Source organism: Chiloscyllium plagiosum, unplaced genomic scaffold, assembly GCF_004010195.1.
Source record: "Chiloscyllium plagiosum isolate BGI_BamShark_2017 unplaced genomic scaffold, ASM401019v2 scaf_13334, whole genome shotgun sequence".
In the NCBI taxonomy this organism is placed as follows: Eukaryota; Metazoa; Chordata; class Chondrichthyes; order Orectolobiformes; family Hemiscylliidae; genus Chiloscyllium; species Chiloscyllium plagiosum.
Window position 1 is genome coordinate 1 of NW_025213141.1, and position 24,273 is coordinate 24,273.

General features: G+C 43.6%; 1 non-coding gene across 1 annotated transcript; it reads left to right on the forward strand.

The window, feature by feature from the left end:
- The first annotated feature begins 4,177 nt into the window (after positions 1-4,177).
- LOC122547554 lies at positions 4,178-4,373 on the forward strand. Its single transcript, XR_006311029.1, has one exon. It is a non-coding gene; the product is annotated as a U2 spliceosomal RNA (small nuclear RNA).
- Positions 4,374-24,273: the final 19,900 nt, after the last annotated feature.

Consider the following 24,273-nt stretch of genomic DNA (forward strand, 5'->3'; position numbering starts at 1 on the left):
GTAAATGCATAAAAAACCATTAATTCGAATTATGTAATTCAGGACTAATACAAATATTGACTCATATAAGTATATTCTCTAATTGAGAGATGGAAACTGAACAAGTGGCTGAGAATTTTCACTGCCAATTAATAAGATCAAACTTATTTTCATGTCACAAAAATGATGCAAATCTGATTATGGTCGTATACATTAAATTGTATCAGGATTGTTCTATGACGTGCGTATTCCTCTGCTATTAAATTACAAGGTTTATTCCGAATGAGTATGAGTGTCTTCAATATAAACTGGAATTTCATTTCCTAAAAATCCAAGTTTCCAACTCTGAAATCCATTATAATTACCAGGTGCGAGTCTCTCAATTTAAATACTAAGTTTGGTTCTTGAAGCGGTTCTGATCAATCATTACTCATTTCTATAGTGATCGGCTGCAAAATGATTGCAGCTGCATTAGTAAAAGTCTTGTCTACTCGCAAATAATTTTTGAGAAGATGATAAGGTTCATGGTAACAAAACGCTTCTTATGCACAAATAATGATTAATCTAAAGACGCAGATGTTAACAGTAGCACCTTTGTTACATGAATTTTACAAAATAATGTTGGGCTGAAACTTTAGTTCTCAGTGACGAAGGGAAATTGAACTGGAATAAAGCTACGAGTGGCACTCCGTACTCACAGATGGAAGGTTTTCTGAGATAAAGTGTTTTCAGTCAGTGGGTAGTGTGGGTCTGGAATATTTGTCTGTGAGGATAGTGAGCGTACGGTTCAGAAACACCCTTCCTTGAAAGTGGTGTCACGGGTAGACAGGGTGGTGAAGACAGTGTTTGGCACGCTTCCCTTCATTGGTCAGAACACCGAGCATAGGAGTTGGAATGTCTTGTTGGTATGGACACTTTTAAAATACTATGTATAATTCTGGATACTCTGCTTTAGGAAGGACATTATTAAAGTAGAATTCAGAAGGGATTCAGAAAATATTACCAAGGTTACCAGGACTGGACGGTCTGGGTTACAAGGAGAGGCTGGACATGCTGGGCCATGTGGTGTCAATCGAGCGGGTTGCTTTGTCCTGGATGGTGTCAAGCATCTTAAATTTTGCTGGAGCTTCACCAACGAGAGGATGTAGTTTAGAATAAGGGACTGGTAGATTTAAAACAGAGATGAGGAGGAATTACTTCCCAAAGGATCAAGAATATGTGGAATTCACTCCCCCAGAGTGCAGTACATGTCAGGACACTTACTACATTCAAGGAGGAGAAGGATAGGTGTTTCATGGGTAATGGGTTGGAGGGTGAAAGAGAGCAGGTAGGCCAGTGGAGTTGAGACCGAAATGAGATCGGACAGGACCGTATTGAATAGCAGAGCAGGCTCAAGGGGATGAATGGACTCCTTCTGCCCCGAATGCTTATGGTCTCATGGTGACTTCACAGAAACATCAGATAACACTGCATCCTCTCTTCACAGTTGCTACCAGTCCTGTTGAGTTTCTTCAGCATTTCCTGTCTTTGCTTGTGCATTAATTTGAAGTACTATATTTGATCGTGACATTGAAGTGAGATGTGAGTTTAATTTCTTTTGGAAATGGAGGTCCCATTTGCCAGCATTTAACCCATATCCCTCTCAACAGTTCCTAATCATATACACATACCCAATGCCTTTTGAATGTTGTAATTGTACCACCTCCAGCACTTCCTCTGGCAGCTCATTCAATACATACACAACACTCTGCATGAAACTGTTACCCTTTTAATAACATCTAAATCTTTCCCCTCTCATCTTAGTATTGCGCTCCATACCTTGAGAAAAAGATATTTTCTATTTACCCCATCCATGTCCCTCATGTTCTTATAAACCTTCATTAGGTCACCCCTCAGACTCTGACACTCCAGGGAAAATAGCCCCGGCCTATTCAGCCTCTTCCTCTAGCTCAAACCATTCAAACGAGGCAACATTCGTGCAAATCTTTTCTGATACCCAAGTATCACAACATAGTTCCTACAGCTGGGCGGTCAGATCTGAATGGATTATTTAAAAGTGGCATAACTAGTGTCCTTTACAGATGCAATATGACATCTCAATACCGATACTCAATGCACTGACTAATAAAGGCAAGTGTATCAAACGCCTTCTTCATGGTTCTGTCTACCTGCAACTCCACTTCCAAGGAACTATGAACTTGCACTCCAAGGTGCCTTCAATCAACAATCACATCTTACCATTAAATGTATAAGTCCTGCCCTGATTTGTCTCACTAAAATTCAGCAACACACGTATCTAAATTAAACTCCATCTGCCACTCCTCGGCCCATTGACCCTCCTGATTAAGGTCCCATTGTATTCTGAGGTAACCAACTTCACTGTCCACACCATCACCAGTTGTAGTGTCATCTGTAAACTTACTAAACATACTTCCTTTAATCACATCTAAGTCATTTATATAAATGTTGGACATCAGTGGAATCAGCATCAATCCTTGGAGTGGTCACAGGCCTCCAGTCCGAAAAGCAATAATCAACCACCGCCTTCTGCCTCCTAATTTCAAGCCAATTTTGTATCTAAATGGCTAGCTTTCCCTGGATTCCATGTGACCAAAACTTCCGAACTATGTTAATAAGATTCCTGAACAATTCACTGGATAAATACTGTAAATTTTAAAAATCAAACATGATGTGGTGAAATGTGATTTAAAATAGGAGGAAGTAGAGATAAAATCTAAATGCTTCTGGTTAAAATGGTGAGAAATTATGAAACATTACCATCCTTTGGGAATGAGAGGGACCTGTACACAATGATCAGAAAGTTAATGTAATTGTGCAGCCAACCAGGAAAACAAATGATATCTTCCCAATTATTGCCAGGCGATTGGAGTAGGACAGTAAGGAAGACTTGCTGTGAGTATTGGGGAAATATGGCGTTGCTAGTCTGGATGTTCATTGTTACCTGGTGTTGAGGCAGAATGTCGAAATATACCGATAACAGTGAAAAGGGAAGCTGAGAGCTTTTTAGCAGGATAGTGTTGAATGTCAGAAAGATATTGGTATTTCGGTGGGGTAGATGGATAGATGACAGATGAAGTCCAATGTGGAGAAGTGTGAGGTGATAGATTAAGGGCAGAAGAAGAGTCAATAGACAAATCGTCTCCAAACCAAAAAGGGGATAACAGGAGTAGGGTGTACATGGACTTATGAAATCTATATTGGCAGTACAGGCTGAGAGAACATGTCATAAAGGACATTGTCTCCTGGTCCTTGTTCACAGTGACTGAGACTGTGAGAGCAATGAGGTGTTGTTGTGTTTTCATAATGCCACAGTTCAGGTCCAGCTAGAGTATTGTTTCGTGTTCTGGAAACCAGACGATCATAAGGTTTGTGGAGACATCGAGACAAGTTCAAACAGATTTACAAAATAGCTCCCGGGGATGAGCATGCTCAGATCGCATCATCGCTTGGAGGAGTTGGAGCTGGTTTCCTGAGGAAGAGTTGGCTGAGGAATTACAAAACCTGTGCCTACACCTTCCCTCTCACCTCCGTCCACACCCATCAAAGGCGACTTCCACACCCATCAAAGTTTTACTTGCACTTCCACAAATGTCAATTGTCGTATCCATTGCTCCCAATGTGATCGCCTCCTCACTGGGGGGAGACTGCACGACTTCTCTCAGAGCACTTCAAGGAACATCTATGGGACACCCGCACCAATCAACCCCACCGAAACGTGGCCAAACATTTCAACTCCCGCTCCCCCTCTGCCGAGGACATGCAGGGCCTGGGCCTCCTCCATCGCTACTCCCTCAACACCCGATGGTTAGAGAATGAACGCCTCATGTTCTCCCTCGGAACCCTTTAACCCCAGGGCATCAATGTGGACTTCCCCAGCTTCCTCATTTCCCCTCTCCCCACTTTATCCCAGTTCCGACGTTCCACCTCAACACCATCATCATGACATATACCACCTGTCAATCTTCCTTCCCACCTATCCGCTCCACCATCCTCTCTTAACCCATCACCTTCATCCCCACCCCCATTCACCGATTGCACTCTTAGCTACCTTCTCCCCAGCCCCACCATCTTCCTGATGAAGGGCTTTTGCCCGAAACCTCGATTTTCCTGCTTCTTGGATGCTAACTGACCTGCTGTGCTTTTCCAGAACCACTCTAATCGTGATGATAACACCAGTATCGCTTCTCAGCCTTTTGGCTATGATCATGTGTAGTTCTTTTCTTGTCCGTTTTAATATCTGATATACTGTATACCTGAGTAAGGGACTGAATAATAAGGTGATTTTTGCAGGAAGGAGTTGGGTTAGGAGCTTGCTCCATCAACTTCGCACATTGTCCTGGTATTGCAGTATTTCTGGGAATGGTGCACCCCTCCTTAAAGAATGCGAAAAACAACTTTTTTTGTGTTGTGTGTTTACTTCTCGTCTTCCGAATCTGTGTGTAAGAAAGCATACAGACAGCCTTTTGGTCAAGTCGGACTCGCTTTCATGCAAATCAATTCGTCCTAGGTTACTATTCACCTGTCTCTTTCTGCATGTTCAGCCTTCATCCTCAATGTTATCATTTTATCCCTGGTACATGCCATCCTTTCCCACCAACGCCCAACTCCGAACAACAGAAGTAAACCAAAGTTGTCCAACAGCTCAACCTAATGTCAAACGGCATTCCAGAAATCAAAATGGAGAAGATGAAGCTATTGAAGTATTCAACAGTTTGGATTTTGATGATGATGAGGATGACTCAGATTTCTTGAACGATATATTTTGAGAACACTGTGAAGCAGGAAAAGATCTGATGTTGTTAACGTACATAGAGTCACAGAAATGTACAGCACAACTCGTCCATGCTGACTTGATATTCTAACCTCATCCAGTCACATTTGTCAACATTTGGCCCATATCACTCTAAACACTTCCTGTCCATATATCCATCCAGATGCCTTTTAAATGTTGTAATTGTACCAGTCTCCACCACTTCTTATGGCAGCTCATTCCATGCATACACCATCCTCTGCATGAAAAACGTGCCCCTTTGGTTCATTTTAAATTATCCCCCTCAAACCCTAAAGCTATGCCCTCCAGTTATGGACTACGCACCCCAGGGAAAATACCTTGTCTATCCACCCTGTACATGCCACTAATGATTTTATAAACCTCTATAAAATCCGACACTCCAGGGAAAACATCCGAGACCCTCCGACATTCCCAGGAAAACAAACCCAGCTTCTTCAGTCTCTCCCTGCAGCTGAAACCTCCAACTTTGGCAAAGTCCACACTGTAAGTAATCTAATCTAATCTAATCTAAATCTTTCAGAATGTTTTTTCATCAGAGTGCAAGAACAACCACAATATGTGTCAGCTTTATGTTCTCAGTTCAAAGGCCTGTGAGTTGAATCAGGTTACATACTCACTGATGTAGGACACAATTGCGTGTGGTATCACAGCTAATGACCAAGTCAGAGTCATATTACTCCGAGAGCCAACTCTCACATTAACCAATCCAATAGATAGTTACGGAGCTGGCGAAACGAGCCAGACTTAAAGAAAAGCTCTGCATCAAGATGTAGAATTACCTGTCCATGAAGAACATTACTGCTCTCAGAACTCTACAAATGCTCTAGCGCCTGAGACATGTCCTGTTCAGGGATTGTCACAACATCTCTGTCTTTACTTGACTTTTTTGCTCTTTGATGCCTGAACCTGAACCTAATATTCCACAGCCCTACTGTCTTGCCTGGTTGTTTATCGCAGCCATAAGCCAGGCAGCTTATCATTTTTGTTAGCAGTGATCATTCAAGAGGCTGGACTGTCAGGCACTTCGAACAGCAGCTGAAGCACCAAACAAACTGCATGTGCTTCAACCAAATGGTCGCGTCTCAAAGCCTCAGGGAACCAGTGATCAGTTAAGGCAACGGAGACAGGATTCAGTCAGGAGACCTCGGCACAGTATGTCCAGGGACTTTGACATTGTTTAGAACAATCAGAAACAGGGAATCTGTATCACTACAGTCCAGAGAGGTGGCCACACAAACTAGTCATTACATCATCCAAATGCTCCGGTCGATTTTTCGATCCTGAATTCCCTTTCTCCAATCCTTTTTGACCGTGTCCGTTCCTGTCATTGGGGATCAGATCGATGAAATTCTCAAGGAGGGATTCAGAGGCCCCTGCAGAAGCAGTGAAGTTGGGAAAGTCAGTTCTGGTCAGTGGCGACAGCCTGATTGTAGTAGAGTGGTCAGGAATTGTGGCAGGGGTGGGAAAGTCACCACATTAGAGGGCGAGGCAGACACGGACGTGGGTTACTGTGGAAGTGCGAGTCGCCATCACTGTCCCGGTTTTGGCAGTGCAGCGTGATGGTTGTCATGGCGACGTTGTAGGCCTGGGGCTCGGGGATGGGTAACGTTGTGAGGTGAAGTTTGCAATTGAAGGAGCTGTGTAGGAAAGTACAGAAGCTCATGGACTCGCCACATAGTGCAAAGAAGAAAGGAGAGTGAGAATGTCATGTTGCAGCTGTATAAGACTTTAGTGAAGTTTCTCCTTGAGTGTCGCCACGTTACAGGAAGGATATGGAGTGTGCAGAAGAGGTTTATCAGGATGCTGCGTGTTTTCGAGGGTATGTGCTATGAGGAGACACTGAAAAATGTCAGGCTGTTTTCCTTGGAGCAGCGGAGGTTGACGGGAGACTCCATAGAAGTCTAGAAAACTATGAGATGTATAAATGGAGTTCACAGTCAGAATCTATTTCCCAGAATTGAATTGTCTAAAACTATGGAGCATGCATTGAAGATGTGTGAGAGGTAATTTCGGTTTAAGCTTTAAGATGTGCCTGGACCACAGACTGATCTATAATAAAAGACAAAACCTTTGTTTCTTTTCTAACAACCATTTTATATACTCAAAAGTAGAGTAGTTTAAATTGTGCAGAATGCTGACAATTTGTGAGCGATAGTAAAAGCAAGCAGGCTCTTGATTAATGAAGCCATTCACACAGCAGAGAAGGATGAGTCCTTGGCTGATAAGACTCCAGGATGGGAGTACGACTTGAGACATCTGTTTCAGATTAAAAGCTTTTGACTGATAAGACTACAGGGTGAGAAAAACAACAAACTTTGGAGACTCTGGAGCCTTTTGTTGCAGACTTTGTGATAAAAATAATGATGTTTTTAAGAATGTGAACCTCATGGCTTGTTGGAGCCAAGGAAAGGAGGGACTTGTCCTATAAATAATGGAGACTTTGTAAGCCTCAGCGCGCCTTTTCTTTAGGGGTGCCCGACTCTGCAGACTTGACTTGTTAATAAAACTTTGTTTTCCTGAATTTGTCTAGAGCGATTATTGAGAAGCGATTTTCGTTTCTAACAAGATGAAAGTGGAAAAGTTCAAAAGAGATGTAGGGGCGAGTTTGTTTTCCACAGAGAGTGGTAGGTGTCCAGAAAATAATGTCAGGGGTGGAAATGGAAGCAGATATGATAGGGGTGTTTCAGGGGCTTTTTGCCCCTTAAGCAGATGGATGTGCAAGGAATGGAGCGATATGGATCAAGTGACCATCAACCAGCTGGAACTACAAGTTGCTAACTAAATGAAGACTGAGGTGAATGTATTTGCAGGAATGGTGGGCAGCAACCTCATAGAAAACATAGACTAGAGATCAGCCAATGTCATGGTTGTTGGATTGATCAGGAGATCTGTCACTGCTATGGAGACCAGGGAAATTTCTGAAGAGACTGAATTTCCCCCTGGATAGCATCACAGTGCTCACCAAGTCCGAGAGCAGATCAGGAAAATGCAATCAGGGATATAGCACAGGACTCGTCCCAAACTTTTGTTTGGAGTTAGAACTTTGCCTTGATTGTTGTCCACAAATTGAAAGGTTACATTGTTTCCAATTGACTAACACACACACACACACACACACACACACATATATGCGGATTTGCAAATATCTGTGGAAGTGTAATAGAAACTGCAATTGTAAAGGTGTGCACACGTATTAACCAGGCACTGATTAACACATAAAACGCCACAAGATCTGAGTGCAATTTCCCGAATTGCAGAGCATTCCGCACTAAATGTTAACAATTCAGCGTGCTCAACAAAGGATACCCCTCCATCTGCGATTCTTACAGTCGGCCCATTGTTTTAGTCTATCCTCCTAAATCGAACATAGCCAGTATGAAAAGAGAAGCAGATTTATCAATTCAAGTTCAGCTGACTCTCAGTGATTGTGAACTCAAAACTTCAATTCTATGTGTGTCTCGACAGACGCCACAACTCTTCCTGCAGCATCCACAATATTTCACTTTTGTTTGTGATTTCGACTCTAGTTTGCACTCTTATACAATTGCTCCCAAGCAATTACTTTTTTTCCATTTACTGCCTACTTATCCCACTTAAAACAGATGTTGATGAAATTTCTTGAGCTAAAATATTCACCGTGTGTATTCCCACTTGCCTGATCTGTTGAGTATTTCTAGCAATGTCCTTCCGAGAGTTGAACCTTTATACATCTCAGAACGTCAGTCAATAGAAGGATTTCCGGAATCAGCTGAAGATTTCTCCAGAACCAACCAGTAATCTGTGGAAAGGTGATGTGCTCTCAGCCCTGGAATCGTTTGGTCTAAGTCCATTGAGAGACATTCCACATTAATTCTGCCAGGTCAATGCTAGTAATTATTCAATTCAGATTCCAGTATTAATCAGACTGATGTTTTTTTTTACACATGACCTCCATCAATGTATTATTGGCGTTTGTGGGTCAGCATTGAGTCCATGGTCATTAACATTAATTGCATAAAATTTCTTCCTCACCTTCTCCCTGTTGAACATCCCCAAAATGATGTAACTCTCCTCTAATCCTTTTATGGTCAGCTTCACTTCATTTACCTTTTGTTTACAAATCATAAACTAGTGCTCCCACTTTGTCAAATCTTCCCCTCAATGTCGATTTCTACACCCTAACCTCATCACTGCAATCTATCATTCTCCAAACCATCCTGGTAAATGTCTTGGCCCCCCTGTCAGGAACCCTGCCATTCCTCCCAATGTGTGGGGGAACTCTCGTTTGCACAGACTCAGATGCTCTGTGTCCCTGTGGGTGATGTCATCACACAGTGACAATGACAGGGCGATATCATCCAATCCTGGTCATTCACTGAGATTTAAGGGTTTTCTCAGACACCAGAGTTCGGATAGATTTCCAGCTGAAGGGTCCACCTGAAACTTAGCAGGATGTTTTTAAAGAAGTGAAATTATTTCAGAGCTTTTTGAGCTTTCATCCACAATGTCATTCTATTTTTTTCTCCATAGATATCCAACTCTCTGAGAATATCCAACATATCCTATTCACTTTCCATAAAGACTGTTACCTCTGTGACTACCTGACCGGGTCCGCGCCCCCTTATAGCCCACCTTCCCATCCTGGTACTTTCCCCTGCCACCGCAGGAATTGCAAAACGTGCGCCCACAGCTCCCCGCTCACCTCCATCCAAGGCCCCACAGGATCCTTCCACATCCATCAAAGTTTCACCTGCACTTACACACATATCATTTATTGCGTCTGTTGCTCCCGATGTGGTCTCCTCTACATTGGTGAGACCGGCCGCCTACTCGCACAGCATTTCTGAGAACATCTCCAGGATGCCCGCAACAACCAACCCCACCGCCTCCGTGACTGAACATTTCAACTTCCCCTCCACTCTGCCGAGGACATGCAGGCCCTGGGCCTCCTTCATCACCATTCCCTCACCACCCGGCACCTGGAGGAAGAACGCCTCATCTTTTGCCTCGGAACCCTTCCACCCCATGGTATTAATGTGGACTTCACTATTTTCCTCATTCCCCTCCCCCACCTTACCCCAGTTCCAACCTCCCCCCTCAGCACCGCCCCCATTGCCTATCCCATCTGTCCTCCATCCACCTATTGCACTCTCAGCTACCTTCCCCCAGCCGCACTCCCCCTCCAACTTATCTCTCTACCCCGAGGCTCCCTGATTCATTCCTGATGAAGGGCCTTTGCCCATAACGTCAATGCTCCTGCTCCTCGATGCTGCATGAGCTGCTGTGCTTTTCCAGCACCACTATAAACTGGAATATAATTGAGGAGAGTGGATAACTTATATTCAGCGGAACCAGATATGACCACTGCAATTGAATCAAGGCGGCTCAAAGTGAACGATTTTATAAGGAGACTAAGATGATTTTTATTGCACTTTCTGCATCTTACAATGGTTTCTGATGTACTCACGAATTTCAAGTGAGAAAGGAGGAGGATTTTAGAGCAGCACTGGGCAGGTTAATGACGTTCTCCAAGTATCTCATGTGCAACATCTCAAGGGATTGTGCAAAACTGCTCTGTCTATCTCTTTCTTTCTCCCCGTGGGTTTTCCCTCCCTCTATCCCCTCTTACTCCCTGTACCTGTCTGACATTCTCTTTCTCATTGACCTTGTGTGTGTCTGTGTTGATTGTGCTGTCAGTTCGGATGGTGCTGTGAGCTGCCGTTGTCCCTCTCTCCCTCTCTGACTGAATCCTTGCCGGTTTTCACCCTTCACCACTCCCATGCAATAGCGTGGGGTGGCCACAAGAGGGTAGCGTTCTATCACTTTCACCTCAAGGGAGCTCTATTGCACTATTTTGACTGTGTGCCCCATGACAGGAAATGTCTCATTAAACTGAAATGGAGTAGCAACTTATTAGAATATAGCAGCTTGATCCAGAAAAATATGGAGCCCGGTCTTGTGACCATTTGTTTGGTGGGTGGGTTATCATAATGTCATGTAATCACCTGCCACAATTTCGAACATCAAAACAACATCGAGGGGGCTGTTTGGGTCATTAGCATGGGGTCTGCTGAGTTGTTACTGAGCAGTGGGAACATGTATTTAATAGTGGAATATTTTCTGATCAACTATTCTGTTTAATTTCATCAACGCCATCCAAAGGATTTGATTGTTATGAAGACTTACAAAGGGTCCCAAACCGATAGGAATTTCCCAGCAGGAAATTCCATTTCCCCAGATTTTACTAGGGATTGAAGTCAGATCATGAGCAAAAGGCATCAGATTATTGTAAATCTGCACTGAAACATTAAAACTGACATGTGATCAATTTTCTTCTGATCAACACAATGCCAAACTTTGATGGTCCTTGATATACTGAAGTCATAAACTATACGACGTTAGTGAATCCCCACTTGCCTACTTTGAACACCTTTCCCTTCTGTTTTCCCCATTCACGGAAGACATTAATATCATTTTATAGTTTCACTACCATGCTGCTTATACTGCTGCTTAACTCAGACTGCCTCAATTATGTCCAATCCTGTGCAATTACAATAACACCAACAAACACACAAAGTTCCATCTACAGCTTTGTTTATTTGTAGTTGTATTATTTTCAGTTATTTGCCAAAACACACAATTTGAACTCCCAGCAGGTCCGTGTGGTATTTGAGAAACACTTGATTTTGAGATGGGGCCTCATCACACAGGATTCACACTCTGTGACACATACATAAGGCTGCACAACTACAGTGCAATGGGTGAGCTATTCCAGTTTTTTGTATACTTGAATCTTTCAGATGTTTAAATGTACTGTGTGTGGGGGTTCGAATCCATCAAGGCAAGTGCTGAAGTTCAAATTGAATTCCAGTTTGGAGCTAAAATGATCGGCCATATCTTCTTGTTGGAACCCAATCTTGTTCACTCAGTTCCTTCTCTCTCTGTCTCATATTTCTCGCTGGGATTGCTCTCTTGCTCTCTGTCTGTCTTTCTTTCTCTCCCTGGGTTTTCCCTCCCTCTGTCCCCTCTTTCTCCCTGTATCCTTCTGATATTCTCTTTCTCTCTCTGGGTTTTCCCCAAATATTTCTCCGTCATCCCACACTGTGTCCCAGTGACTGAGGAAGAGGCATTGGGAAGCTTTGGACTCAGTCCACGGGATGCTGTGCAGTTAATGCAGTGGGATCCACCTTTCCCCTCCTCCTGGATTTTAAACCCCACAGTTTCCCAAACTTGGGGAGGGGGGAGTGGAAACGGCATGAAGTACCTTTCTCATTGAGTGTGTAGCCATAGATGGCCGCAGACTGGGATCTTGCTGTGCAGTAAACTGGTCAGTCTCAGGGCAGTCAGTCCACACAGAGTCATTTAACTTTGCCCCAGGGAGTGGGGTTTACCTCAACATTGGGACAGTAAAATATTTGAGGGAAGCACATTTGGTGAGGCAAATACTTGGGAGGGCAATATCTTTGGAAAAGGTCATTAATTTAGGAGGTAAGTGAAAATGGGGGCAAAATGTTTTTGGGTAACGCAAAATTATGTCAGCACTTTAAGGTCTGAAACAGAGAAAAAGAGGGAGAAAGGGAGGGTGAGAGAGATAAAGAGAAGAGACTAGGATGCAGAGAAAGTAGGAAAAATAGAGAGGACAGAGAAAGAGAGAGAAGGACAGAGAGAAGGACGGAGGTGGGTTAGAGAGCAAGGACAGAGAGAGAGGGAGACACTCGACAGACAGAGAGAAGGACAGCGTGAGAGTGAGAGAGGGACAGAGAGTGAGAGACAGAAGGGGAAAAGTCAGACAGAGACAAACAGGGGTTAAGCCATGGACAGACTGAAGGGGTGATCTTCAATATTCCAGTTGGTCCCAGTTTTGTTGATGGTTTCTCATACTCCGACTGTCCCATGAGTGACAGACCCAGCTCCTGGAGTTTGCTTCCACCTGGGAATGTGTCATCTCTGTCCAACCTCCTACTATTCAAACGGATACAATGCTACCCTCTGCTGGACACCCACGCCACTGCATAAGCAGCAGATTTCTTTCAGTGACAGCATCGAAGTCTGTGAATCTCTCAAAATGAACATTTGTTTCGATTAGATTAGATTAGATTACAGTGTGGAAACAGGCCCTTCGGCCCAACAAGTCCACACCGACCCGCCGAAGCGCAACCCACCCAGACCCATTCCCCTCTTCATTCCAGTTGGTCCCATTTTTGTTGATGGTTTCTCATACTCCGACTGTCCCATGAATGACAGACCCAGCTCCTGGAGTTTGCTTCCACCTGGGAATGTGTCATCTCTGTCCAACCCCCTACTATTCAAACGGATACAATGCTACCCTCTGCTGGACACCCCACGCCACTGCATAAGCAGCAGATTTCTTTCAGTGACAGCATCGAAGTCTGTGAATCTCTCAAAATGAACATTTGTTTCGATTAGATTAGATTAGATTACAGTGTGGAAACAGGCCCTTCGGCCCAACAAGTCCACACCGACCCGCCGAAGCGCAACCCACCCAGACCCATTCCCCTCTTCACCTAATACTATGGGCAATTTAGCATGGCCAATTCACCTGACCTGCACATCTTTGGACTGTGGGAGGAAACCGGAGTATCCGGAGGAAACCCACGCAGACACGGGGAGAATGTGCAAACTCCACACAGTCGGCCTTTCGTGGAGACACAGCGCAACTCTGCCCAATCCTTTGCGATGTTGAACCTGGGGTATTAGGAGAAGGACATTAATGTGCCCAGTGCTGCTCCAATGCCTCCTCCTTTCTCACTTGAAATTTGTAGGAGTACATCAGAAAACATTTTAAGCTGTACTCTGAGGTGCCTGGATACAATTGCAGTGGAAACATTCTATTGTATATGCTGTTGTGTCACCATGGTCTTACCAGATCAAATTGGCTGCTCTCTCATTAGAGAGAAGTGACGGATGGTGGTTTAACTTGAGGGTCACCAGAACTCAGGCAAGGGAAGAAAAGTTGAGAAGGATAGTCCTTCATGGCAATCTCAGAGCAATTATGGGAATTGAACCCACACTTTTAGCATTCCACTGCTCTGCAAACCAATAATACAGTCAACTGAGCTGAACCGATTCCCCTTTAATGTGTATAATGTCAGGAATACCTCTCAAAGTCAAATCATTTCCACGTTCCACTTCATGAATTGGTAGATGCATTTTCCGTGCAAAGTGATGTGTCCCTTCAGGCAGCTGACAAGCTAGTTGTTTGAAACTCTGAGCTGATGCATTCCCAGAGACGCTGCCTTATGCTTTGTGGAAGCTCCTTGGGGTGATTGAGGTGACAACATTACTCAGCTTTGTTGCTGGGTTTTTTTTTTCAAATTTAGGTCAATGAACAAATTAATGACAATAACAAGTTTAATCCCAGTTATGAAGGAAGGTTGCTGCTCAGTACATCATAACGAAATAATAAAAACAGAATCTTGAATCTTCCAGCAATAACACAGTCCTCTCAAACAACATGAGCCCATCCCGAGATCTCAGATTATTTCGTTTAATTTTGTATCAGGACAATTTATTCCAGTGTGAAAATATGTCTGTCTGCTCTCTCGGGTAGGATCTGCCCGCTTTTAACAAGAACATTTCACTCATTGATTGAAGTGTGAATCATCTCACTCACTGAATGTGTGCGTTGCTGCTGAGGTCAGCATTTACTCCCCATTCCCTATTTCCCAGGATCTGGAGTCACGTGAAGGACCGAGTGAGAAGAACACACGGTCTTTCTTTAGGGAAGGGGACTCAGCGAATAAGATAGGCTTCCAACAATGAAGACATAATTGACCTCAAACTTACTGACACTAACCATTCAGACATCTACAGAACGGCAGAGTTTTAAATGTGAATAGGGATAGAGTCGCTTTGGTGTTCATGTACATACATCTTTTAATGTGACAGGATCGGCTGAAGATGGAAATAGCAACCGTATAGGATCTTAGGTATGACAAACGACACAGTGAGGAAGAACAAACAGTAACTGTATGAAGAGAAAACAGTGCCTTTATTGGAAAACTGAAATCTAACCTCATCAAGTCTGGCAGCATCTGTGATGAGAGAACCACATCCCATTTCTCCCACACCAGTCTCTGAGCCACCAATGTCCCTCCCTAATCTGAATGACCCTGTGCCAATTAACATTTGTGGGAGATAATAATCCAGAGATTCAGCTTTTGAATTGGACACCGAACACCTGACAGTGAGTCGTCAGAACCTTGTTTCCTGCCGGGTATGTATTGTCTGTACCCGCGAGGATCAGTAAGATTGTGTCCTGCCTATCCCACTGTGAACTTATCGACAGCCCTGACCATAGACCCTGAAACGCCGCACAAGAAGGGAACACAGCCGCCTGGACTCACGTTCATTGCTGCACAAAACGGTGTCGATTCCTGTGCGCCCCTCCTATAGTTCTATTACTTTTGGTGTTCTCCCACTTGACTGGTTTTCTGTTCCTTCTGGTGTCACTATTGCCAAGTATGAGGCTCCTGTATCCCGGCTGTCTGGCTCCCTACGCATACCTCGCTCACAATCACACTCTCCTATCGCTGAACACTGACCAAATTAGACAATCTAACCCAAAAAGGAGTGACGGACCCCTGCTGCAAATAATCAAACAAAAATTTCCTCTTACCCAAGGTGCTGTCTGTTTTTCAGCTGAACGCTCACCTCCTACAGCCTTGAAACATTGCTCGTTGCTGTTGGCCTTAATGTGCTCCAATTAACTGCTTCTTTTTCTTGAATTAAACCTATATTTACACGTTTTCACATATTTTCTTGAATGTACAGCTCATCACCAGATTAATATAAAGCTTACAGCAGGTATTCGAGTGTCAGATGTCCTCAAGTGTGAGTTGCTCTCACTTGACAAGATTCATATGCTCCAATCAAAATGGATTGATCTGACTCAGTTATGGAGGAGACATTTTCAGCCTCTTCTCTGTGTAAGTAAGGCCAAGAATATTGTTCCCCAGGGGAGATCTTGACAAACTCTCCTTTAATGTGGGAACTTCACATCTTTACTTGTAGATTTCAGTTAAATCCGACCTAATAACATGCACAAACAAACTTTGATTTGCCCAAAAGTTTAGAACCTCTTGCCCAGTTCTTCATTCTCCCTCTAGACTTTTCTCTCGTCAGTCAAACTGCATCGCCTTGAAGAATGAGGATGGTGGTGGAGGGATGATGGGAATTTCACTGCAATAATCATCCAGAAACACAAGAGAACAGCGCCACCATAACAGCTGGTGAAATGTGAAACGGAAAGCAAATATTCAATAAAGAAGCAGCTGTCACAATTGTCAATTTTCCTAAATATCCATCTGGTTCCGGAATTTCTGTGCGGGAATAAGAATGATATTTGTCACGTAGCCTGAATCTATTTGATTATACCAAGAGTAATGTGTCACTGCCTCTCAGCTGTCCTTTAGGTGATTACGATAGATGATGAATGTTGTAATGTGTCACTCACAACCCATCAACAAATGAAGAATTTGGAATACACAACAAAGCAAGATAGAATGGGATGCAATTCAGGATGGAGTTCGCCTGTTAATAGCATGTGGCCTGTGACAATTCACATCATGTGCAGGACTCCAGATCCTGAGGGGAACAGATCTCTAGAAGTGTTTTCCAACAGCAAGAGTTTACGGAGAAACCAGGGTTGCGGGGAGAGGATGGGTGAACAAATCAGACACATGATGTAATGAAGCCTGGACAAACACATGTGGAATAGCAGCACCAACTGAGAAGGCTGAATGGCTTCATCCTTTTGCTCGTTCTATCCTGTCCTCCCGTCCCCCTACCTTGCTTATCTCAACAGAGTAACGGCTAAATCCTTTGGTGCTGGCAATCTGAAGCAGACACTAATGGAGAGACGCAGCAGGTCTGGCAGCATCTGTGCAGAGACAGAGAGAGAAACAGAGTCCACGTTTCCAGTCTGCTCTCACTCTTCTTCATAATGTCGTCAAGAATGGAACTGGAAATACGAGCCGTGTTTCTCTTACACCTCGGACGCTGCCAAACCGACTTTGGATTTATCCAGCATTCTCCTGGCTCGACTTTCCCCAATGAAAGACATCCTCACCTCCCACCAACGCCCAGGATTCCCTGTCTCCATCAGCAGTGATGGGCTCGGCCACTGTCAGGAACATAAGCAGCTAAATTAATGCTTTCACCATCCTCTGGTGGTCACTGTCCAGACACAGTGTGAGGTGCAGGCGCATCGGAGCGTGTTATATGAACAAACAGACGGATCAGCAGCTAATCATCACACAGCTACAGCGGGCACAGCCTCCAGCTGCAACGTGCTAAAGGGCCAGACCATTGACTGTGCCCATTGTGAATGTGAGGGGGCAGATTGTGCAGGCTTGTTACAGTCTCCCATCGAGCTGTTTGTGGAGGTCGCAGAACACATCGGTGGCTGTTGGTGGCTGAAGTGGGAATGGAACCACTGAATTCTGGCCTGGAATTTCTGTCACTTTGCAGGATCCCATGGCCATAAGCGACTCCCTGAGGGGGGATTCAGCAGCCTGAGCTGGACCTGTGAAGTCTGTGACATTGATTCCAGCCTCTGCCTCATCAGTTCAGCTCAAACGGAGTCTGACAAGCCTGGGTTTGAAACCCCATCGTCAAAACGCTACCTTGGTTTCTAGACTAACTGTCCAACAATAATGCCACCCGGCCATCACCACCCCAGTAATCACACCCCATTTGAGTCCCATATCCAGCACTTGGCCCACAGCCTTGCATGCTTCAACATTATAAGTGCCCATTGAGAATGCCAAACAGTACAGCAGAACACCAGGCCATTCAGCCCACATCTGCCTGCTCATCGTCAGCATCTATCAACTCACTGCCCGTTCATGTGTCTGATCGAGAGGTTTATGTTAATCAGGAAGTAAGTGGAGAGTAATGGGGAAAAGGCAGGGAAGGGGGTTTGATGACGATCAGATCAACGATGATCTCATTGACTGCTGGAGCAGTCTCGATGGACCCTCGGTCTATGGTGAGAATATCATCTTTGAAGTAGGGAGGCAAAAACGAGACACAATACTGCAGGGGTGATCTCATCAAGTCCCTGTATAATGTCAGTGAGGCATCGCGAATCTGAAATACAATCCTTTTGCAATGGATGCCAACATACCATCTGCCTTCCTCATTTTTTGCTGCGAATCAGGCAGGAAGTAAACTGTTGGTTCACTGTGAGAGCAAGATTGAAAACCGCTTCAGAAAGAGAGTCAGACAGGATGGCACCAGATTCCGCTTCAGAGGTAAATATTGAAGAAGACAACAGCAGCTGATAAGAAATGTTTGACCATTGGGCGACAGCTGGTGGTGGTTTAACCAGAGCGGTCACCCCACCCCAGGCGAGGGGAGAGAAGGAGAAGATGGGACCTGCAGGGGCTTCATGATTTATAACAAGGAAGTGAACATCCCTGCAAAATAGCAAACGACATCACAATGGCTGGAAACGCAGGTCATAAGAGGGATACAAGCAGTTTGTGGAGAGATATTCATAGTTTAGTCAGAGGTTAAACAGTTTGAAAATGGAGTATAATGTGATAAGAAATGAAGTTGTTCATCTTTAAATGGTCAAAGCTGCAACAAAAAGGGACTTAGTGGAACTTGTGCACAATACACAGAAAGCTCACACGGTGGGGGTGGGCAACGTATAATCCAGAAGGCCATTGGAATGTAGGCTCTTCCTTCAAGGGGGTTGGAGTGTTGGAGTGTTAGAGTATGGAAGTCTTTCCATTTGGACCACATCTGGAGAACAATGAGAAATTTTGGTCGCAATGCTTAAAGAAATACATAATTTCATTACAAGCAGTTCAGAAAACTTACACGAGGAAGGTTATTGGGATGGAGAGTTTGTCTTCTGAGCAAAGGCTAAAGCAGTTTGACTCTATTTACAAGAATTTAAGAGAATGACAAGCGATCTCACATGAAATATATAGGATTCTTAAGGGGCTTGGCAGGAAAGATGCTTCCCCCTTATTGGGGAGACAAGGAACTGACCCTCAGAATAAAGGAACTCCAATTTCAGACTGAGTGGAGAAAGACGTTCTTCCCTCAGAGGATTGTAAATACTTGGATCTCCTTGTGACAGAGAGCCAGAATCCCTCCACATGTTTAAGGTGAGAAAGAGAGAGAGAGAGATTCTTGATCAGATGGGGAATTGAGGGTTATGGAGATAAGGCAGGAACGGGGATGGGAGGAATATTAGAACACTTTCATTGTTGGGATCACTCTGCAGTGCAATTGAGCCATCCAGCCAACTGAGCGACCTAACGTCAACATTAATACAACAGCAATGATATGAAGATGATAAATTTAAAGACTGTTTACACAGAGTGATACGTAAGAATATGACAAAGTAGGGAAATTAAGCGAGAAACAGAAAAGAGATAGTAAAATGTATTGAAGAGGGAAAATGAAGGGAGAGATACAAAGAGAGTGAAAGAGAATAATCAGGTAGAAGCAGCGAGGTAGAGACAGTCAAATCGATAGAAACAAAAAGAATGGTGGAGAGAGATGAAAGCAGAGATGAGGGGACAGATCAAGAAAGTTGCAGAACTCAAGGAAATAACTGATAACACCTTCCTGAATCCCAGGACATCTCAGAATGTTTATCAGACATGTAATGTTTAAAGAGTGCTGTCACTGTTTTAATAGGGGAGAGAAGGCAATTACACACAGCTGGAAGTTTTTGTTGCAAACGTTTCGTCCCCTGTCTAGGTGACATCCTCAGTGCTTGGGAGCCCCCTGTGAAGCGCTTCTGTGGTGTTTCCTCCGGCATTTATAGTGGCCTGTCTCTGCCGTTTCCGGTTGTCAGTTTCAGCTGTCCGCTGTAGAGGCCGGTATATTGGGTCCAGGTCAATGTGTTTGTTGATGGAGTTTGTGGATGAGTGCCATGCTTCTAGGAATTGCCTGGCTGTTCTTTGTTTGGCTTGCCCTATAATGGTAGTGTTATCCCAGTCAAATTCATGTTGCTTGTAATGCAAAGGTTAGAACAAACAGTCTTACCAACAAATTCAACTTGTTAGGGCAAACCAAACAGGGATTTCCAGTCGTAGATGAGGAGAACGGTGTTTTTTTGGGGGAGATGGCCAGAACCGGACTGAACCATGATCCAAGTTACTGGTAAAACAAATTATATCCAGCGCCCTTGTGATCCCAAAAGCTGTATGCCAGCCCTGATATGGTTGATTTGAACCAGGATACCTACTGGAGGCGGAAACTACCTCAGGTGCCCACCCGACGACCACTGCTGGACAACCTTTTGCCGAGGGGATCCTGAAAATGGGGATAGGCAAACCCCAGCACTTCACTTTTGAGACTGGGAACATGACAGCAAAATCCCCCAGGAACATATGCCTGGCCCTTGCTTTAACTGTTGAAATGTGGTCAATGTGTGTAATGGATTTTTAATGTTACCTCGGAACGGATGCTGGGTATCATCAGATTCATCCTATCAAAAGGAAAATCTACTGATATACACTGACTCTTCATTGCGCTTTTAAAATGATCCACGATGTTGGACGCTTGTGGGAACATTGGAGATTTTTAAGCCCCAACGGGGTAGTGTTAAAGTAATGCTATTTTGTCCAATCAATCTGACGATTATCAAGATGTTCAGCTCATACTCATGAAACTGATACTGTTTCTTAAGTAGTGGGCAAGTATATGCAGCTGCCAAGCAGGCAACCTTACACCCTAAATTTCTGATTCCATTGGGTCCCCGGCAACACCCGGTTCGACAAAGTATAAGGACGGGTATGCCAGACCTTGGTAAGGTACAGAAATCACGGAGGAATGAGACTGTCTGTTCAGTGCCAATTCACAATGTAGAGGCTGATTTCTCTATTGCTTACTATCTGTAAGCTGGTTTAGTGTTTGGATTGTTTTCCATATTGTTTAGAAATTTGGAAGTAATTTGCAAATTACCATTTCTGAAATAATGCAGGCACTTTATATTACAATGTACTGCTGACTAAATTTTCACGTGATTTGATTTCAAACATCGACACTAAGCCAAAAGATCTTATAAGCTCCATTGTTTATGGAGCTTATAAGAATGCACACTGGTTGATTAGTTTATCTTTAGACTGGGCTGTTAGATCTAAGGAGGTGTGTCTGGCTGAGCTATTATCTTCACTTATATATTTAATACTGAACAGTGATGGTTTATAAACTTAAGACTGTACCAACATCCAAATTCAAGGTTAGCTCAATATTCGAAAATTGCATGGTGGCTTGAAAGCTTTGGGGCGGCACTGTGGCACAGTGGTTAGCACTGCTGACTCACAGCGCCAGAGACCCGGGTTCAATTCCCGACTCAGGCGACTGACTGTGTGGAGTTTACACATTCTCCCCGTGTCTGCGTGGGTTTCCTCCGGGTGCTCCGGTTTCCTCCCACAGTCAAAAAGATGTGCGGGTTAGGTGAATTGGCCATGCTAAATTGCCCGTAGTGTTAGGTTAAAAGGGGTAAATGTAGGGGTATGGGTGGGTTGCGCTTCGGCGGGTCGGTGTGGACTTGTTGGGCCGAAGGGCCTGTTTCCACGCTGTAAGTAATCTAATCTAATCTTTGTGTCATGTTACCATAATTTGGGCACAGCATTGCCCTCCAGCCAATACTCATCACCAACTTTTCTGCACAAAATCACCACCTGGTTTCTACACTTAATTCTAAATACTGTTAACTACAGCTGTAGACCGGGCCATTTGATAGCACACACGTTTAATATATGTTTTTTTAAAAAGAATACAACATATTGCAGAACTAATCTAAATTTTATGTAATATTGATGTTTTTAGTAGCAAAACGTCGAAGAGTATTATCTTTAAGCAAAGCTGGATTCATAGAAATAGGCTTGCTTAATTAGCCCATGTCTGGGCTCCTCCATATAAAGTAAGAAAATCATGGGTAAGAAGGAAATCTCTAGTGCAGAGTTTAAAATGAATGAGCCTTTTGCCAGTGTGGGCAGTATATTTACTCAAGTGGACTATTTGAGTTTGATTAATTTGAGAATTATTTATTGCAAACTTGCTCTATGGGCTTCGAACCTGCCGAAGTGCACAAATTATGGCCTCAAATAGGGTACTCTCGCGATGCACAAACCAGAATATGGATGACCCCTACTAGATTAGTTTGTGTTACTTCTTTGCTGCTGCTCATTTTATTTGATTATATGTATATTGTATATACTTATATACAAGGAGGGAATGGTTTATATTTTATTACAATGATCACTCCACGGCTTCCAATCTAGCAAGGGGGAAGATGATAAAAATTGAACTTGACCTGCTATGGAGACTTGCAATTGCCAGCGTTGTTGCATAAGAAGGGACAGTTTATCTGTGCGATCCTGAGCAAACAGAGACTGTGCACCAACTAGTCAGGAAGATGTCCTTGTGTGTGAAAAGACTGAATGATACCAAGAATGACTTTTGCAGTGGTAAAGTGCAAAAAAGGTGTAACCAGTTCATTTACAGAACAAGTCTAAATGGTCTTTACCCTCAAAAGGTGTAGTGTGTCAGCTTGATTTCATTTGTACTACTGACATACCTGGTAAGCCTTGTCTCCTTTCAGATAGATCACGTAGTAAAAGAGACAATGGGGGCATATTATCCTTCACTAGCAATTTACTTCTAGAAATCCATAATAAAACTTCTGGAGAGGATGAAGTAGTTTGTTGCGCCCTTACTTCAACAAGAGACTCCCTGACACCTTTTATCCTTCCAAATCCTAACATGGGAGTATAGAGTGGTTCGAAATTAATTACAGGATTATGGACTTCCTCCAATAAATCTGGGATAACCTATCCGAATTGCTACAATGATAAGGGATGGGAGTGCACTTATTTTAAAGTGCCTAAAATTCTCCCTAAATGTGTCAGTTGTCATTGCTTCCCTGAAGGACCCCACATTCCATGTGCATTCGTTAAGGAGGAATGTGTCTCTATTACCACTGGTATTCAAATCCTTTGTCGGGTGATAACAACACCAACCTTTATTATGATACCCCTAATATTCCCAATTATTGGATGAGTAGAAGCATTCTGGGATGTCGACAACGTCTCTTATCAAGATACCCACCTCATCGACTTAATGACTTCCAACCTTTACGTTCAGGACCAAACTTTGTAACCATGGATTTAGATTTAGAATACATTACAGTGTGGAAACAGGCCCTTCAGCCCAACAAGTCCACACCGACCCGCCGAAGCGCAACCCACCCATACCCCTATATTTACCCCTTATTAACACTACGGGTAATTTAGCATGGCCAATTCACCTTACCTGCACATCTTTGGACTGTGGGTGGACACGGGGAGAACGTGAAAACTCCACACAGTCAGTCGCCCGAGGCGAGAATTGAACCCGGGTCTCTGGCACTGTGAAGCAGCAGTGCTCACCACTGTGCCACCGTGCCGCCCAGGTACACCAGGAAGTCACAAAGATAGGCCCGCTTCTTTTTGGGGAGGTCCCGACATTGTCTTCACTAAACCTGATTTTTTTTTCAGTTATAATAAGGCACCTTGTCCTGAATAGAGCAAGTACTCCTCATGCTGGAGCTGTAGGAATATTATTTCCTACTACTGTTCCTTGTCCAGTTACCTGTCCACGAGATTCAAATTCCCGTTTTAAACGTTCAGTTTCTCCTGACTTTTGTGCAGATTGGATGAATCTAAAAGTGTCAAAAAGTACAACTCACTCATTGGCATATGCAACTCTTAGTTTTCTTTCCGTAGGAAGGTCTTCAGGAGCTATTAGTCATCATAAACGTAATTATCTCATTTGTAGAATCATGACAACTGCTGCCCTAATAGAAATTAGGGACATGCTTTCCGAATTATACCGATTTGCCCAACAAAACTGTTATGCTCTCGATTACATACTTGTGAAGGAAGGTGGAGTTTGCGCCATAATCAAATGAAAGTGCATCATGGAGGTCACTAATCTTATCGAAAGCATTACTAAACTTAAACATAACATCCACACTTTTATCAACCAAGTGAACGAAGGTGCAGAATGGGGAGATTGGGGTTTTGGTTCATGGTACAACTGGCTAATCAGTATAGCTATGTATGCTGCTATTGTTTTAGTTGGTATTTTTGTTGGTATTGCTATTGATGAGTGTACTATTGCTGAAATAATAGTTTCTATTGACAACATTGGTTCCAACCAGAACATGCTTCTTGTCCACTTCGATGATGAGGAGGAAGCATCATCACCTGCCCCTAGTACCTCTTCGGAGGAAGAGAAAGTATTGCAGTCTTTAGTTGACGTCGAATTGGATTAATTTGATCCATGCCTTTGTGGTGTGGTCATAGAATGACCAAAGCGGGGGAATGAGGAACTAAAATTTGTGTTTAGGCTGCTGTCAGCAGCAACAAGTATATGTAGATTTTATTGACAACAAAATGGCTTTTCAATTTAAAATAAAACCACAAATTGGCTGAAAATAATTATTTGACTGTGTGAACTTGTAG